Here is a 21876-nt window from a genome sequence, read left to right as displayed (position 1 = left end):
TAATGAATTAACTTGTGATGAACATTACTCGATTCAGAAATTTGTACATTTTGGATGTTCAACAAGAGTAAATTTCCACTTCCTGACATTTGATTTATAATAATGAACAACTTCTTAAATGTCCGTAGAACAACCAAAATATAAACGTCCTGGACATTTTTTTGTGCATTTCCAACACTCATTTTCGGAATTCGTTCAACATATGAGCAGTTACATTTAAAAGTGGCTGAGATCCAATTTCGAGTTCCAAAAATAATATTTCTGTTTCACTTTTTATCAATATCTGCTTTTCCGATATGTCCAAAATATCGGAAAAGCAGAATAAACGTATTACAGGCCACTAATATTTTAAACTGGTATTGTACCCGTTGATTTCAACGGGTGGCTTCGGAAAGGAATTGATACACCAATTAACATAAAGTTATATGTTATATATAAATATAATGTAAGGTAATTTATAGGCGCGCGTGCACACGTATAAATATATAAAAAAGTTGAGTGCGCGCATTACACGCTCGTAAATCCAACCCGTTCAGCCATTCAAAATGATGAATGAACGTGTGTGTGTGTTATCATGGATGTGAACGCTCCCATGCAGCGCATCTGACTCGACGTCACCCGTCGCTCGGTGCTCAATATCAGGAGCACATGTCAGAGTCTCCACACCCCCCCGCTTCCCCGTTACCTCGGTTTCCCGCGTCTCCTCAACACGATCGCACGCCACATCCCTATAGCGGATGCTTAAAATGCACCCATTGGTCAGAATGACGATACGTTCCTCTAATTGGTCAAAGGTTTTAGTCCACCTGGACCACTCGACTCTGATTGGCTGTGCGCCTTGTTCGCGTGTATTTATTTTATTTATTATGTTATTAATTTAAAAACAAATCTTAATAAAAACATATCTCATATCGTCACGTAGACCCGTTGGGAACATACATACGTATGTACACACCTAGTGGTTGAGATTAGGGCACAGACAAACAGAGTGTTTTTCTTTAGATACTTTTGCACATGTAAAAAAAACCCTAGCGCGCCTGATATATGGCAGTCCAAACCAAAATTCACCACCTGGAGCATTTTCGATAATATTATATCATTATATATATATATATATATATATATATATATATATATATATATATATATATATATATATATATATATATATATATATATATATATATATATATGTATATATGTATATATGTATATATGTATATATATATATATATGTATATATGTATATATATATATATATATATGGGTTTGACGGTGGTCGATAGCTGTGATTCTCATATTGGAAGATATTAAGGAGAAACTTGTCGAAATCATAAGATCGTACGTATTAAAAACGACCTGAAGAAACGCCCTTCCCAGCTGGAGACCACGAGCATGTGCAGTTTTCTGAAACCATGATTCAGTGCCAGGCTGGCACTATGGCGTATATGAAAAAAATAATCACAATCTTTAATCAATTCATAAATTATAATAATGAGATCGTACGAATTAAAAATGGTATGAAGATACACCCATCACAGCTGGAGTCTACGTAGCCGTATGATTCAGTGTGTCTGCGCCTTTAGAGATGTTCAAGCTATCCTTGAAATACACGCACATTAAACTAATACATTTTTGTCGGAATTTCCTACAAAAACAATGTTTTCATCTACAAAAACTAAGTACGCATTATAAATAAAGTAAAAACCCACTATTTGTTAACCACATGCACGTTTCTAGCTTCTTCCTGTTCCTGTTTTGGAACACCTGTCTTTCTGTGGGTCTCCCCTCGAATCGTGCTTACCACGTGAAGTGCATCATGCACTTGCATTCCAAACGCACATATGTACTACTATAATTTTAGTTATGAGTGGAAGCACACGATATTATTGTAATTCAAAATATACGCCTGGCAAAGTATACAAGAAAGCAACTGCACATATAAAAATAAACAGTTAATGCAATATCGGTAAACTCGATATAAATAGAATCGAATTTTTGTTAATTGGGACAAGTGTTTGTTCGAGACTGATTCTTGATTATACCTAGAAATATATGATTCACAAAGTAATTAAAATACAGTGTCGGTCTTTTCGAGCAAAGGATAGATGTACGTGTTCGTCGTGGCGTGGCGGTCAGTGCACTTTCCGGCAAATTTATTATATGTACGTATTAAATCTACTTCCGGTTTGACGAAGAGGCATCTAATCGCCCAAAATGGCGACTATTTAACGGCCACATCCCCGTCGAACGACCGGGAATTCCACGGTGATACGAACAACCCCGATATGGTGGTATAACGGCTACTATGTAGTACCGTTTTTAGTGTCCACGCATGTAGAGTGTTAATAAGGTGTGTTTTTGCCCAGCACCGTAAATGGTTGTTGTTGTTTGTCCTGTGGTGATTCGATGCAATAAAAAGGGATTGGTGAATGATTGAGTGCAGTCTCATTTCATTATAAGATTTTATTAGGAAAGGTTTATTTATCATTTTATTTCAATAATATTTGTAATAGGAAACCTCTATTGATATTGATTAAAAAGTTTTGTTATAATAATAATATTTTTTATTCCAGACGATAGGATAGTGCAATCCCCATCGTCTATGTTAATAATATTTATTTATTTGGAAAATTTACAGTTTATTAAGTTACATAGATTGATAGTAAAAAAACATATTATATTAAGTAAACCATTAATAATTTAGGTAAAAAAGAAAAGCTCAAACGAAAAGAAACGAAAAGAAACATATAGGTAAAAAAAAGAAAAGGTCAAACATTTAAAATAAGAAACAAAAATGATAATAGAGTAAGATAGTTAGAGAAAACAAAAAGAAAAAAAATAGAAATAACAGTATAATAAAAATATCCAAATAATAAGAATAATAATATGATAAAAATTATGAAATAATAAAAATAATATAATATATAACAAAAAACAAAAAGACAAAATAAATACATCAAAATAAAAATTCATAATCACAATCGTAAATTTTCAATAAAATTAATCATCGATAAACGAATTTGCAATAATCACTCTAGTTTGTATTGCATTAATATTAAATAAGTCAAACATATATATATATATATATATATATATATATATATATATATATATATATATATATATATATATATATATATATATATATATATATATATAGGATCCGGATGTGAAGGATTCCAAGTGAAACGCAGATTAAGTCAGAACTATGTATTTATTGTACATGTCTTCGGGCCTGTTCTCCAACAAGTGACCATAACAACACGCATCCGGTCTTTCCCAGGCATACCACACACACTCTATCTCGGCTCGTTTAAAAATCAATTCTACATTCGGTCATTCCTGACTGTCATTCGCCCTCGGATGACATTCTTCGTCTTTTATATTTTTACAGCATTTCATCTCACATTCTTTTACATTTCATCTTCTACTCTATACAATGTATCATCTTACATTCTTTTAAAACATTTCCTCTATCATCCTCAACAATGTTTCATCTCACATTCTTTTACATTTCATTTTCCACTCTATACAATGTATCATCTTACATTCTTTTAAAACATTTCCTCTATCATCCTCAACAATGTTTAATCTTCCATTCCATAAAATCATCTTATATTCTTCTAAACATGCTTTCAATTGTCACAATTACAATTTAAATCACAATTACAATCATCATCACAACTACATTTCAATACACTTATACATCAATCATTTTACAATTTACATAACAATTACAATTATAACAAATTAATCGTTACACATTTCACTACAAATCAATTTTTCATTTCAACAAAATTCAATCTTCAATAAAGTTACACATAAATCATCACAATTAAAGTTACACATAAATCATCACAATTACAATTTTAAATTATTTCAAGCAATACAAAACAGAAAGGTATCACAATTACTATGTAAAATTATTACAAGCAATACAAAACAGAAAGGTATCACAACCTTTACAATGACAGGTTAAATCTTTACACCAGAAACAATCACATTTTAAAACATTACTAGAATTAGCAATAAAACATTAAAATCAATACCTTTACAATGACAGGTTAAATCTTTACATCGGAAACAATCACATTTTAAAACATTACTAGAATTAGCAATAAAACATTAAAATCAATACCTTTACAATGACAGGTTAAATCTTTACATAGGAAACAATCACATTTTAAAACATGATTCAATGTACCAAGCACTTCCCAAAAAATACTAGAATAAGCAATAAAACATTACACTTTTCAATCATCAAATTACAAGTAAGGCTTAACTAAAAACCCTCCAGGTCTTTCACTTATTCTCTAATTCACAAACGCACACTTAACTTCCATCGGTACAACTTAAATACTATCCAATGCCCGTGGCGATTCTCCTTGAGCATCCGATGAATCTGCCGTCACCCCACAGATTTTCTGCTAGTAATTTACCATAAATGAAGTCAACACATATTGGTTCTGGCTCACTGATACATCCAGTAAGTCTTTTCTCAATCCATGGTTCCATTTTCTTTTCCATTGAATTAACATCAATCCGACTACGACCAAGCTTGAAAGTGAATACAGTGTCTTTTGGTGTTGAAATTTTGACTGGGTCCCTTAATCCTTCTTGTGATTTAGCCATATCTTTCTCTTTGTCTTTATGTTTTTCCTTTTCTTTATTCTCATCTTCAGAATTCTTCAAATGACTATAATCCTTAGATCCTTTTCCAAATTGATCATCGGGTGGTTCATCTGTATTTGAAAACGGTATGTCTCCGTAGTCCCAAAGTCTTCTTCTTTGCAATCCATCACCGTCCATACTTCCATCAGCCAGGTTCACACCTCCATCAGCCATGTTCGCATCGTCCTCTTCATCATTGGAAACAATGAGTTCTCTTTGAGCAGACATCTCTCGTGAAGCCCGTTGCTGCAAAGGTCTTTTTCTGTGCAAACCATCACTGTTCACACTTACATTGGCCATGTTTACATCTCCATCTGCCATGTTCGCATCGTCCTCTTGTGTTGGAATACTGACTTCTTTTCTTATTTCTTCTTGTATTGTCAAGACAGTCTTTGTTTTGGTGCTGTTACATTGAGCTGATATGTGCCCAAACTCGTTACAATTGAAACAACGAGTTCCTCTCGTCTTAAACCTACAGTCGGCTGCTAAGTGTCCACGTCCTCCGCAATTGTAACATTGTGGTCTCTCTCTTTCTCGGTTTTCACGGTTTCTTACGGGCCCCGTCACCCTGGGTTCGTCGTCCTCTCTAATTTTCTCGCACTGCGTAATTCGCGTCTTCAGCTCCTTAATAGATCCAGCCCCGCTCAGAATCAATTTTTCGTACTTATCAAACCCAAGTCCACCAATTATGTACGCGATAATCGCCTCTTCCTCAATAAAACTACACTTGGCTGCAATCCCCTTCATCCTGTAAATATAGCTTAAACTGTCTTCCGCTTTTCCCTTTTTCTCTAACCTCAGTTCTCTGTGCACGTCCGCACTATTCAACTGATGGCCAAACTCTCTGGTCAATCGTTCTTTAAGTATCGCCCACGTGATTATGCCCGTTTCCGAGTCCAAGAAGTCCTTGGCAGTTCCTTCACACAGCATCCGCCCATACACCAACTGTTGTGTCTCCGTCCAGCCGAGGATTTGCGCGTTTTCTTCGAGGCGCTCAATCCACACTGCAATAGGGCTATTTCTGCCGTTATATTTCGGCAGACCGAAACCAACCTCCAGATCTCGGAAATTGAACTGTGGTATCTCCCTCGTCGTGGATATCATCATCGTCGTGTGGCGTGTTCGCTGACGTGACGTCACCGACGTCACGGGCTTCGCCTTTAAGCTCGTACGCGATCTCGTCATCGCGCGCGCGTCCTAACCTCAACTGTCAAAACTCCGCGTCGTCGTCTGACCGCTCCTGGCTGTCACTCGAAATGTCTTCAGGCATCCCGGACAAAGCCCCCAAATATAGGATCCAGATGTGAAGGATTCCAAGTGAAACGCGCAGATTAAGTCAGAACTATTTATTGTACACGCTCTTCGGGCTTGTCCTCCAACAAGTGACCATAACAACACGCATCCGGTCTTTCCCAGGCATACCACACACACTCTATCTCGGCTCGTTTAAAAATCAATTCTACATATATATATATATATATATATATATATATATATATATATATATATATATATGTATATATATATCATTATCTGCAGCCATTCGTCATCCACTGCTGGATGAAGGCCTCTCCAAAACGCTTCCACTCGTGTCTGTTTTGCGCAACTCTCACACATTTTCCTAATTCCGTCTACCCATCTTCCCGGCGATCTTTTGCATTCATACTGGTCATATTTCTCACCCACGTGTTTCACTTCCTGCCTTTCCTCGTTATGCCGATCATACAGCGTTCCATACTTATTTAAGTGCATTGGTCTTTGTGTAGCAATAGATAGTATTAAATAATAATAATAAATACTAAATAATAATGATAATAAGTAGATAGAATGCAAACAGACACCGGTGATCTAACGTTGGATGGAGAGGTGTTAGAAAGAGTAAAAAGATTCAAGTACCTGGGTACCTGGCTGAATGAAAAAATGGACCCAGATGAAGATCTAAGAATTCGCATTGAGATGGGTAGAACACATTGATGTATAATACACATAGATGGGCCCTGACGTGTGATTTTGGTCGGAGATCCTGTCTTCACTAACTGAGGGGTGCGGGGGGTTTAATTAGCGGGGAAGTTGGGAAAAAAATGGTTTTTTTCCCCACGACGCAGCGGTACCTACCTACCTACTAAGAGAAACTGTGCATGCGCCATGTATTTTGCATGCGCTAAAAGGGAGACCAGTATAAGACGTGAGGGTGGATCTAGTGTATTATACATCAATGGTAGAACAGCATTTATCGAAATGAAGGCGGCGCTTACAAACAAGCATCTCAATCTTCGTACGCGGTTGAGATTCGCGAAGAGCTACATACGTCTGGACAGTGCTACTGCACGGATGTGGAACGAGGACTCTGAAGACCAGGATGATCAGCCGCATCGAAGCTTTTAAGATGTGGGTCTACAGGCGTATGCTGAAGATCCCGTGGACCAAAAAAAATATCAAATGAAGCTGTCCTCGGCATGTTGGGGAGAGGCAGGGAACTTGTTTCTGTCATCAAGCGGAGAAAGATGGAGTACCTCGGACACATGATACGAGGTCCAAAATATGAATTTCTCCGATTAATAACCATGGGGGAAAATAGAAGGTAAAAAATGGATTGGCAGGAAAGAGTTGTCTTGGTTTCGAAACATGCGCATGTGGACCGATATGAGCGCCGAAGATCTGTTCCGAATCTGATGCGAATATCTTCAAATAATCGACGAGGTGATCGCTAATGTCCGGATGTGAACAGGGCATTGAGAAAAAGAAGAAGAATAATGATAAATAATAATAATTGATATTAAAAAATAAATAAGTATGATAAATAATAAATAATTATAACAAGAAAGTCAATTTATGACGGTCGATGGTGTATCTCCATCCACCGAAGATCCATCCATACAGAGAAGAGTGGAAAAGAGAAGACGCGGCAGCAAGCAAACAATTTGACGATGCAAATACACGACGACGTAGGGAGGCCGCTCTCATCCTAAGAATGGCCTCAAAGTTATGAAGGCAAGTCTTCATACAAACATCTGCGATACGCTGCAACCCTTCGCTAGCCCGAAGCCTTTATCCTCTTCATTGTTTCCTGCTTGTCTTTCGTCCATAATTAACCAGTATAGAGACAAGTACAAAAGGACATAAATAGGCCGATAGGAAAAGCTAAATATCTGACGAATGAGTTGAAATCGCAAGAGGAGTGGAATTGCGATAATACCTGTATATAGTAGGAGATGAGTTGGAGTCGTAGTCGCAGTGAAGTCAAGTCATAGTTGTAGCTACGAGTGAAGTCAGGTGTGAAGTTGTAAGTATTTGAAGTTATAATCACCGTGCGAGCTGTAATTGGGATCGGAGTCGTAATCTGAATCATAATGGCTTGAAGATCGTTGAATTGAAGTCAATGGTCACAAGTAAAGGTAAATTGATAAAATAAATTATCTGTAAAAATTATTTATATTATTTTAATAAGTAATAAATCAAGATAGCGTAAAATAATTATTAATATAATATGATTTTGCTTTTTGTAAGACCCACAGATCAAATCGTATAAAAGGTTGAAACTTGCCGATACAGCGCTTTGGAAGCATTACCGGTCGAGTTGACCCTTTGTCAAGTCAAGGCAGTGAACTTGTCGACTTTCGCTTTGTAATTTTGAATACTGACGATAATTACGACCGTTTAAAAACAATAGTCAAAGATAAACGGAAAAAATGACACAATCGCAAATGCGATCAATCGACAACATACGGTAACGTATAATTTCATTGTGCTTAAGCGTTCTCCCGTAATTTTGAGATATTTTTTTCCCATAAGAAATTCAAATACTGTACCTACACACACTTGAATTCAAAATGCATTTTCTATAGTTGACGTCAACCATTCTTTGAGATTTTTTAAATTATCATCACAATGTAGACCATTTATTTTCATTGCGCAAAGTCGGGACTTTGAACACGAACGAAACCAAAATCGTGTGAAAGTATTGTACGTATTTTGAAATATCGAAATCAATTCGTTCGACAGGTTTAAGGTCATATTCCCGAATGCGGCTTGTAAGCAAAGTGAATTGGCAGTACATATTATTACCCGAAAATACCAATATATTCAGTGATATATGTATTCGACGAGATGAAAACGAATGTAGTAAAAAGTTGTACTACTTTTCAAATGAAAACATCCAACCGCATTCCATTACCTGAACGATGACCTTGATCGATCATCTTTACAGCATTCTACATTGTATATAAATCGAATTTATGAAAGTTAAACGAATTATAAAAATACGTGGGATTAAATTTACGACTCGCTTACATCTTATGTTATATTATCGATACCAAAAACATATGCGTTGTATAATTGTAGCGCAGAAAGTCCTGAATTTGGATCGAGCAGTCGATTTTTATTAAGTAATCATTAAAGAAAGATTTATAATATTATATAAATCATTGTTAGGGTGGACATTGACTTGTTTGCAAATATTATATTGGCAAATAAGTCGGACAGTTTTCCTGTCGTACCTGCTTATTAGCAACTAGAAACTTTTCTTCCAATAGATAAGACTTTGGTTCACAGTTGTACAAATCGTTGTATTTCAATTACGCTTTTCTTTCAATTTTAGCCTTATAGACATTTTAAAAAATTCATATTGAATTAATTATCAGCTAAAATTTATTTATTTTACGTAAAAAAACATACAAAATGAATTTTGAGTTGTAAATAGGTTTTTGAGCTTTTTATCCTATTACGCTGTAAATTAACATTAGAATAATATAATACTTGAATTACTAACACAAATAAAATAAAAATGTAAAATAGAAAATGATCAGTAGATCTGTAGCTATTAAAATAGATATAAGATGCATTGTGAACATAATTTAGTAATAATAAAAAGCGTTTAAAAATCAAAAATACAAAACGAATTTAAAGAAATAGCATATTTCGTAATATGACATTTTGACCTGCCTATATTTTTTAATATTCGTAAGTTTTCTTGGCATTTTTTATATTTAAAATAAAGGTAAGGCACTCAAGAAAGCTCCTAACGACTTTTATTTTCAAAATAATCACGAAAACATTAAAAAATTACGATTTTTTAAAAAGACTGCTGCCGTCATACAAATGCCCGTGTAAGGGTGTAGCGCTTTATATGCGGGTTTCTGGCGAAACGGCGACTTTGAATTCTCGTAATCAATCAAAACAAATCATAATTAACCCAATTAAACTGTATTTGGCGACTATTAAGTGCGTTTTTAATTTGAAAATAATAAATAAATCGAAACTATTCGGGAAAAAAAGATATATATAAAAAACGGCTTTTGTGACAATTTTGTCGAAACAAATTGATTGGTTGGCACAGAACATTATTTAATTTAAGGTCTCTTTGATACGACGCAAGTTTTCCATTATTATTTCCACAGGCTTATTGATGGAAATCCAAAATTCGCATTTTTCCTCCTAGCCTAGCGCTTATGTATAATATGTACATAATGAAAAAATATCTATATAATAGGTATTTTTTCAATATGTTTTCAAGGTTCCCAGACACTTTATCTTCTGTAGGGTCTGTCATGGTGTTTCTAGCTACCACATAATCGTAGAAACCCTACGAAAGACTTACATATCTACGGGTCAGTATCAAGTTGGCGTCTACATCTTATCCGTTATATCCGGTTTAAAAAAGCGTGACGCTTTCATTTGAAATATGCTTGCATTCAAGGTTTATCGTAATTTAATAAATAGCTAGTTTTCAATAAATTTAGCATTAGCACAGTAACCAACTTACCTGTGCGACTATTTAACGGCGTTAAGCTAATTGAAATCGTTAATTTCGCGTTAGCTTAAAAGCGCAGTAATTCAATAATCAATGGTTGCAAAAAATCGCACACTTTATCTAATATGAGTTTAATAATGGGTTTTTTTCGTCTCTGTGTGTAATTAATTGTATCATTACGGCGTGTTTTTGCCATTATAATGCCATTAAGTATATCGTTACGCGAGTCGTATTGTAATATGTGACGAATTGAGAGTGTGTGAAAAAAAGCTAACGAGACATTGACAATTTAATTAAATTTTTGATGCAACCTTGTTATTAAAATGTTTTTAAATTATAAACGATTACTTATACAAATTTATTTTTAATATTCAATCTGTCTAGACTACCTCTATGGGTCCGTTTATATTATCCAGCACTGAGCGTCAACAGCTCGGCACGGAAAAGATAACTTCTATTCATACTATTGCGTAGGGGTGGGTTCAAGATCCAAATGAATGGCCAAAGACGCTTCACATCATTTATTCAACGATTCAAGAGGTCCACACGGATCCACCGCTCACTCCAGAATAATCTGATCTACCGTGTGAACCCCCTTATAAAGGACAAGTTGCACACTACAGCTTCCCCGATCCATTTATGTGAAGTCTATTATTATGTGAGAACTTAATGAGCTTAATCCGGTGTCTCTATTGTTCACCTAAGAATTCATTTGGATGACAGTGGATGCTATCTCTTATGTTTCCACGTTACAATACTATACAGCAGTGCACGTTCAAACAAGCTTTAGCCGAGTGAAGTCGGTAAAATCGGCTTACATACATATAAATAACAGAGCGCGACAATACTGCTTGCGTAAGATCGTCGAGTTAATATTGTCTCAATATGACGTTTCCGAAAATATTCATATGAGCATGTGCACTTTCGTTAGTACGCGTGCACTCGCCACTATGACGTCACGTCGCGCGTGAATATTTCCACAGTGGCCAAATACAACGGGTTTGGCTAGATACTTTTCGGTGATATGTACTGTTGTGTAATATGAATATATCGTGTCGGTTACTGCTGTTACGGATACGCCACGTTCATATTACGGAACATATGAATATATCCATATATAATCTAATAAATAATATTTTTCGGTCTGCTGCTGTATTATATAAATGAATCTTTAAGGTATATTCATTATATCCAGCACAGCAAGGTAACAGCCCGGCACAGCAGTGCACGGAAAAATCTATGTACTTATTTGCATACTATACAGAATTGCACGTTCAGACAAATTTTGGCCGAGTGCAAGGCAAAATCGACTTACTTATACGTTACAGAGCGTGACGATACGTCGTAATATTGCTTGCGTCGTCAATATTGTTACAATATGACGTATCCGAAAATACTCAAATGCACATGCGCACTTTCATTGGTACGTGTGCATTCGCCACTATGACGTCACTTCGTGCGTGAATATTTCCACTGTGGCCAAATACAACGGGTTCGGCTTGATTGGTTTCGGTGACATTTACTGCTGTATAACATGAATATATCGTGTCGGTTATTGCTATTGTATTACGGAATATATGAATTTTTCATATAGAATGTACTATAGAATATTTTTCGGTATGCTGTTTACGTGTAGTTGTTTGTTTGTGCTCTACTAGTTTAAATGAACCTTAAATCCTACCTGTTTACTTATGTAGTTGCTTTATATGTTCATCTATCTAAGACATTCATTACTTGCATTATAAATGTGTGAAAATGTACCGTTCCAAAAACCGAGGAATGAACAATGAAACGTTACAAAATCATATACCTTAAAATGTGTCTTTATAATTCAAAGAATAATCACAGTAATATAGTCGATTCGACACGTCTGCAGTCTAATCTTGAAAATATTGAAATTACATATAACTTCACGGCCGAATCAAATTGAAAAACTGCGCTGTGATAGTTCGTGCTGTTTTATTGCATACCAAATGAGACGGTGAAGTGAAGCAGGGGTTGATTTAATTAGCCGCAAAAATGACAGGTGCGAACATCGCATACGACCAACTTTGCACGCGACAGGATAGAGTCAATTAATTTCCATTTTTTCCCTCCATAAAAGCAGTCTCGAGTTGCATTCGACGTGATGCACTCGCCCACGAATGCTAATTGAGTGCATTCGAGTCGTAATTGAAGCAACTGTGTACTACAACAGTGATTAAGTAACGAGATGTATGTATGAAGATAGATGGCTGAGAAGCACAGTGGTTCTTCCTCGTTGATAGGTTCGGGCAAAATAATCATAGAACACATTTTAGTGACAGCCATCTTCGAGAATACATATAAGACAAGTGTATACATATTTCGTTCGTTTATGAACATACTAGTTTGTTGATACACTAACCAATCTGGCCAGTTATAGTGTACACAAAGGGGCAAGTTGAAAAACGAACTACATATGTACATAATTTGTTCATGTACAAACTACACTGTTCGACAAATGACGATTTTTTTTTTGGTTCAGAGACGAGATATGACTTTTATTATAGATATATGGCCAGTGAATACGAATCTGGTAATAAAAAAATGTTGATTGGCTCGAGATTCAGAGATATATGTGTGTTTTAAATCGCGCGATTTTTCTATATATTGGTGCTGTTCGGTCGATGCCTCAAAATATGTCAATTTCTAACAAAAATTCTATTGATAACTGGCTTACCTCGATAATATAAACGAATTTTTGTTATTAATCCACAAGAATAGTCGAAATATGATTTTTCTAAGTGGAATTTTATTTAACTCCCATATAAAGACAATTTAATATATTATCTCTATTAATTCAATTCAGATTCGTGTAAATACGAGTAAATAATAGTTCTAGAGTTTTTAGCTCGCAATTTTACCGATTTAAAATTTGGCACACTTCCAATTAACCATTTTAAACGAAAACAAAAAATAGTGTAGCCAAAACACTATCCCAATAAACATGTTTCAATAGAAAATACTCAATATAAAATAGCATTAACAGTGGGAAAAAATCCCATGTGAAAATACGTACTTTTGACTTTATATTTAAACTGGACGACTACTTAGAGAGATTTAAAAGATGAAAAGTACTACAAATGAAAGATAAAATACCCGACTATAGATTCCAATATTCATTTTGAACGGGAAATCAACAGATTTTGAGACATCGACCGAACAACACTAAGATATAGAAAAATCGGGAACCGTTTCAACAATGAAATCAGAGAAATTGGCAAAGTCTGATAGGAAACGATCGACCTAGAGTCATAAATATCCATGTCTGACCAGCAGCACTACAGATATAGTTAGAAAAATTATTGGATTCTGGCTAAATATATATCTGGATATATACCAGCAAGGCTTGACAGAAAGACCCCAATACGCCCTCCTCGACAATTAATTACAAACATTGCATTTTTATTACATAAATCGTTATATATATATTTCGAGAGGCTGGAGAACACGAAATTAACAATTAATTAATTGATAAATTAGTCCATAGAGGCATTTATGGATTTAGATAGTGAGGTATTTTATCTTCAATTTGTAGTACTCAAATCTCTGTAAGTAGGCGTCCAGTTCAAATCAAAAGTCAAAAGTACGTATTTTCCTTTGGGATTTTTTCCCACTGTTAATACTATTTTATATCGAGTTTTTTCTATTGAAAAATGTTTATTGGGATAATGTTCTAGCTTCAAGTCGAAAATTATTAGTTTACTTCAATGTCAACTATCACGGGTATATCGGTAAAATATCAATGTGATCTAAAAGAGTGGAAGTGGTTCAAAATCAGATCACAAATTTTTGACGGGCCGGATTTCATAGAACTAACAGAGTGAAGCTAATAAAAGGCTTGTAAAAAACATGTGTCACGTACCACTCTGTGTGTCTGCACCTTAACGGTGTTCAAATTATCTCTAAAATACATAGATATAGACACACATTTATTCTAAACGTGATCAGTGATCAATTCTGAGTTCGAATAAGTCAAAATTTCCAGGTCGAAAAACTTCATCTAATGTTAATGTAAAATTCATTAAACTTCTGATCAATGTATATATATAGTGCGTTGGATCTTTTATGCAGAGCGATGTCAATATACCACAGCAGCTAAAACGTGTTCAAAAACAAGTGTTTTATATCAATTTTAGCCATCGCATACAGAGAAGGGCTCCCACTGCGGAACAATACGATCGCACAATACCCAGTACGTTTCACAATATGCAACACACACACACGATTAAAAATGAATTAAAATAACTTAAAAAATGTCGTCGAGTGTGTGTGTGTGTCTGTGTGTTCTTGAGTGTTCGGAAAATCTGATTTTCACTTTTTGCAATTAGTATAATCGCGCCAAATCGCTAATGGCCGTGTACTGAAACAGTGAAAACGCGCGTTACTTCATTCGATAAAAGTAATCGTACGATTCAAACAGTCACATGGAAAACAGTGAGCAAAGTCATATTTAATGATCGACGCGTGTGCGGCCTCGATTTTGTGATTTAATTGAAAATCTTTTGAATTTTATCGTTGAAGCTGAGTATTTAGTTCACATACATTCATATAAATAAATAAAAAATAAAAAAATATATGATCTTCAGCGTAAGATTTCGCCATCCACTGCTCGTCGAAGGCTTTTCCAATGTTCTCCAATTTGTTTATTATCTATAAGTGCTTTAGATAGTCCATCTGTATATGGTATATGATTGATTCAATTATCTTTATACTTATAGTCAACTTTAGTCTACTTCTATAGCCCAAATTCAAATACCATTCGAGCACTTGCTATCCAACATTTTCATCGTTCCTTTTCTTTTTGCCATATACATAAGTCAAACTTAATCTTTCACTGTATCTTTAACAATTAGAAGATTAATCTTTACCAACTAGCAGCATAGACTAGTGGTTAGTATATAATGCCTTGGATATGTGACTCCAGGTTGATCGTTTCCTATCAGAGTTTGCCAATTTATCTGATTTTCATTGAAAAGGTTCAAACAAATTGGCAACCTTTACCCATTTTATCGCAAAATGTTCTTTTCAGCATCTCAAATTTCACTGATTTGTATAAATGCTGCAAATTCGTTCATATATCTATTTGTGGATCGATTTTTTGTGTTTAATCGATGTTTTTATTTGCTTTAGATCTAGATTAGATCTGGCTGTGGATCGATATTTAATGTTTAATCGATGTTTGTAGAATGTTTGATCATATATGTTGTATTTAATGTAAATATTATATATGGGTGTATACCTGTGTATATAATAATAATAATAATAATAGCTTTTATTCCAGACGATGAGGAGAATAGTGCAATCCCCAACGCCCATATAAATAATATATAGATAATAAAAAAAAAGTATTGAAAAATAGTTAACAAAAAATAAATAAATAAATACATAAGTAAATATATAAATATTACTGATAATAAATAATAATAATAATAAATAATAATAATAATAAATAATAATAATAATAATAAATAATAATAATAATTATAATAAATAAATAATAATAAATAAGTCTAATAATAATAAATAATAATAAATAATTCTTAATCTTTACACCACACTCGTCGCTTTGGAGAAATGTGTTGAGACGAGTCTGCACGATTGATTTAAATAATAAATAAATTAATAAAATAAACAACTTGACCTTTTTCTTTACCATTTTAGTAATGCTTTTCTACAGTAGCTGTGTTTATTTTTATACCCTTGTTATTATTCAAGACTGTCATTATAATTTCATTGATGTTAGTTTAGAGTTAACGACTTAAATAAAGTTTCTTTGAAATTGACAATTTTTTCCTCAAAAATTCACGACCAATTTTATGCAATAATTCATACGGAATTTAGAATCAAATTGATGTCAAATTAACATGAAATGTAATATGTAATGGTATAGAATACAGGACTATCAATTAACCTTACAGATATAAATAATATAATGAATATTTGCTACTTCTAATGATTTTACACTGTAATAAAATCAAAACGGTACTCTAACAATGATAAAACGATGTTTTTCATGTCGCATTATGTACGTACGATTTATACACGGGCAACAATGATTAATTATCATAATCTGAATTATTAACAAAAAACATCTATATGACATATGTACTCAAGCATTGTTTCAATTCTTGGCAATAAAATTTAATTGTTCCTTTTATAAGCACACGATACATAAATCATATTACGACGTAACAGTCATGGGTTTCGAATTGAACCGCGCGTTGAAATCTCCTCACATGAAAATTGCAAACCAGGAAAATGCGTTCGACCAAAATATTATTTTACAACGTAACACGAACCTACAAGATAATATACTTTTATTTGCAATTGTGTCGACATGTACTGAGCATTTTGAGATAAGCGAGATTTTTCTCACGAATATCCCGAAATATGATACGGCAGCGTATCGTTGAAAATCGTAATACATATATATGTACGTATATTGTACACTCACATTGTGCTTATGCTAATAGTGCACAGGGGACGGACAAAGAAGTGAAAAAAGGCCACTTAAACGGAGATTCGGACACGATTATCCGACGGCTCTTTATGTCTGGCAATCAACAATGGATGTCGGTTTCGGTTATCGCACCGGATACAATGGCGACACCTGTCCATTGTTTTTCAAAAATCGACTTTTTCGCAACGTCTCCATTTACATTTAGATACATTTAGCGCCTCCAAAACATAGTCCCTTAGAAAGAAGAAAGTAAATTTTTTTACACATCAAACTCATCTACTCTGATATTTATTTAAATAGTCGATGTTAAGATGGCTTTACTTATTTGAAAATGGGGGGGATTTGCCCGTTAATTTGTTACTGAAAATAAAATACTATAGTTGTTTAACAAAGATTTTCATTTATGAAACTTCCATACATTCATTTGACATAATAGAAATATAAATTTTATTAAGAGTTAAGAGAGCTTGCCATGTTCAAATATATAAGTGTTATTGCAATTCAGTCAACACGTGGCTCTCGCCAAAACACTAAAAAATACGTAGATTTACGTCAAACGATGATAAAAATCGGCACAATGATGATGATATTAATGCTTATATTATACATGCATACGGTTAGAATGTGTCCATTAAAACAAGTATGTATATCATACAATTAGTTAAATTATAATCTGACTTATATTCTATGTAATACATATATCAATTCCAGACAGTTATTATTAATTGTCTGCTGTACCTCTATGCAATAATGATTCCAATACTAATCATTCAAAACTCCAAGAAATATTACCAGCAAACCAAAGGGGAGATTTTATGACAGAATCACTAAAAATAACCATATAATAAACATTTCAAGAGTCTCGGTGATTACAATTAGATGTCCATACCCTTTAGATATACATAAATACTATATAAATAACTAAAAAAAATTTGCGCTACAAAATCGACTTTAAAGAGTCTTTAGTTTCAAATCATATGTACCTATATAGAATGTATTATGAATATATTTATAAGAATTGTAAATAGGTTTTGAGCTTTTTTTGGGGATAATATTTTTGGAACGGCTGTAAAATAAATTACACGACAAATGTCAAATTAACATTTCAAAAATAGATCGCATGACAGAATCAGCGTTCACCCAACAAATCAAACGTCAAACGAGCTACCGGTAACAAAAATAAAATTTGACGTTTCAATGAAATCATAACCAGTTTCATTTTCACTGGGTAATCGTAATATCTTAGCAACCAACGCTTAGTTATTAAGGGTTAGGTTAGGTTAGGTTAAGTTAGGGTTGGCCCTATTACTTTAATATGAGGTTGTTAGGGTCGGTATTTATTTTTGCCAAATTTTATTTTTGTTACTGGCAACCCATTTGACGTTTGATTTGCCGGGCAAAAATCAAATCTGTCGTTTGAGCTATTTTAAAAAGGGGCATTATTTTTATTTGCTCGGCCGATAAATGGTACCCTTTTTTTACTATGCTGTATAGTATATACTGATTATATTGCGATCGCCCAAAAGACAATTTTTGCCATGAAAATCACGAATATGGAATATTTGGCACTCGAGTTCTCGTTAGTATGAAGGACTTTTCGGCTGTCAGATGTTCCGTTATAGAGATTTTAGTGACTTGGGCGAGCGCTTTGTGACCAATAATCACCGAACCATCTACATATATGAAGTACTCTTATCAATGATTTCGATAATAATCCTACATATAAATTAGGTTCAAAATACATTTTAGAACTATTATATAGCTACTGATTCAATCTATGTATTTTACAAATTATTATTCTTGTTATTAAATTATTATTCATAGTATTATCTTATTATCATCAGGTATATCAATAATCAATAACACTATGAATAATAATTTAATAACAAGAATAATAATTTGTAAAATAGATTGAATCAGCAGCTACATATATAATAGGTCTAAAATTTATTGTGAACCTAATTTATATGCCACATTTTTATCGAAATCATTGATAAGAGTACTACATATATGTAGATATATACTGTAGAGGTGTACTTATTGGAATATGAAGAAAAATTAAAAACATTATTCAACATAGTATCCAATATAATATGAATATTTACATAAGGGCTGAGTATTGCATTTGAAGTACGTTTCAGAAACAATTCCAATTGTGTAACTTCTGAACGGTGACGAAGTATCGTGCAATGCAACACGCCTAGGTAAATCAGCGCTTCTCATTACGCGAATCACCAACATAAAACAGTCCAAATTAAAACAACAATGGCCGCAATAATGGCAACAATCGCGTCTCGTATATCTCGCATTTTCTCAAACTATTTTTCAACGGTGGCGTAAAGCAATTAAAGAAGAAGATGGTGTTTTTGTTGTTGTTTCGCGTTTCGTATTACATCACAGACTTCTATGCGTATTGTAGCGCATGTACCTGTGCGTTTATTACCGACAAGGCGTATGTAAAATATGAAGTGTGATATAAAATACTCACATTGAAAGAATGGGAAAAATAATGATGAGATCTTGTAACTGCAACTCTTCTTAATCAATCAAATTTAATTTAATTAAAAATCATTATCGGATAAATTTAAATCGATTTATTTTCTGATGTGTTTCGGCTCGGTCTCCGTGACGAGCCTGAATGTTAAATTACAGAAAACGCAAATATCGGAAGGCAAAGATCGAAAATCGAAAGATCTTAAGTTGAAAGATCAAAAAAAATGGTGCATGGTAAACAGTACATACTCACTTAATTTGCACGAGCAGGATACAACAGGAACAAGAGGAACAGGCTTTTCCTCCCGTATTAATGTGCGCGCGCAGAATACGGGAGGAAAAGCCTGTTCCTCTTGTTCCTGTTGTATCCTGCTCGCGCAAATTAATTGAGTATGTACGTGAGTATGTACCGTTTACCATGCACCATATTTTTTTGATCTTTCGACTTAAGATCTTTCAATTTTCGATCTTTGCCTTCCGATATTTGTGTTTTCTGTAATTTAACATTCTGGCTCGTCACGTAGACCCGTTTCGGCTATACATTATACATACGTATTGAATAACTTAATTCTAAATATTAATTTAAACTTTGATAGCATGTAGATTCATTTGACTTTTGATATTGTCTGCTTTTCATTCACAAAATACCATTAATTCCATCTAATTTAACAGTTTGAAGTTTCTTTATAGTCAAAGCACATTTTTAAGTTATTTTTGAAGAACCCAAAGTCCATTACAGATTGAATGAAGAAGTTTTTTTTAAGCAGTTTCCATTAAAAAAAGTATGTGATTAGTAATGAATACCAATTTTAAGATGACCTAATCAAATTTGTTGTATAAAATATAGGCTAAAAACCTGTTTAGTTTCATGCATACACAAGTCAGTACATATGTACGTAATAAAAGTGAACAACTTGAAACGAGTTCATTTTTTAAGTAAATCGTTTTTATAGTAAGGTCAAATTTTTGCCTAAATATAATAGAAATGTTACAAATCCATCGACAATTATCTAAATTGCCTATAATATTATGCATACGTGAAGCCTTGATCTATTAATTGTTTCCGCTACATAATGCTATTGTTTTTCCAACTCTCTATGTTTTGGTAAAGGAATGTTTGTGTTTAAAAATAAATGCGTTCGTGTAAATAATAAATATTTATTTAATAAGCGATGAAACATTACATTGTGGTAGGTAGAATGTACTCGTATGTGCATTTAATTAATATAAATATTATATAAATAATGGTGCGTTTCTATTGAAGTATCTAACATGACAATGGGTACTTCAATTGAAACGTATCTTAATTATAATTCTGTTTGTGATTAGAAATTTTTTGGTTTTAAATCGTTGCGTTGTGAATAAAGAATTACGAGCGCTTATGAACTCGAAAATGATCTAATTAATTGGAAAAGAATAGGCTGTATTTATCTTAATCGGTTGCTATGATTAATCGTAGCTGATTTATCGCTCTTCAACAGTTTTTCACTTTTAAAAAGATCCATTTAACATTTTCGTGTTCACAAGCCGACCGATAGAGACGAAGAACATCTGGAAAATATATTATATTGTAAAATTGTGTAATAAATTTGCATAAAACGCACTTAAATGAATGGTGGCGTTGTTGTTTTGCAATGATGTGTTTTAAAAAGGAAATGCTAAGTGTTTGAATCTGATATACGATTGCCAATATTTATGTCCTGTCCTCGCCTTACATTTGATATATTATATTGTATCATATTATATATGTAAATAATCATAATTATTAAAAAGTCAACTTTTGATTAAAAAAAATATGCAATGCTATAATAAGATTTTCCAGATTGCTTCATCCGAAAGCATAAATAAATTGTTATTTAAAAATAAAACCTCGATGATACGACGTGAAAATCAGATCAGTGCTTCTCAAACTTTTTTAATCCCAAGATTTCAGCTATGTTTAGTAATGTATTTATTTATTAATTTCATACCGTGGATGTGTTTAAAATTATATGAGGCGAAAATTGTGGATTTTTCATATGTTAACAAAACAAGGCAAATTTATATTAACAAATCTGTTAGGTAAAGACTACAAGAAGGTGGAAACTAGATTCAATTAACTAGAACAATCAACGATTTTTAACGGTAGTTTGCAAAGACAAAAACTATGCTTAATGAATTTTCGGAAATGCGTACGTGCACGCATTAATTATAAAAAACGTCCGTGTTAACGCCCCCATTGATTATAGTCTGCGATATTTTGATTAAACAATAAAAGTAAAACGTTATCTGTACACGAAATTCAAGATATAGATCCTGATGGTTCTGCTATAAATAAGTTATGGCCAATAATTACAAATATGGAGCTTTTCGGCCTCTAGGACATTTCATTGCACGACTATTTTATCTTGGGGATAATTCGTGGACAGATTTAATGCGAATATTATTTAATTATTCAGCAATCAGAAATTTCAAACGAAATATGTATATAATTTAT

Source organism: Arctopsyche grandis, chromosome 8 (genome assembly GCF_051622035.1).
Source record: "Arctopsyche grandis isolate Sample6627 chromosome 8, ASM5162203v2, whole genome shotgun sequence".
Taxonomy (NCBI): Eukaryota; Metazoa; Arthropoda; class Insecta; order Trichoptera; family Hydropsychidae; genus Arctopsyche; species Arctopsyche grandis.
This window is presented reverse-complemented; position numbering follows the sequence as displayed.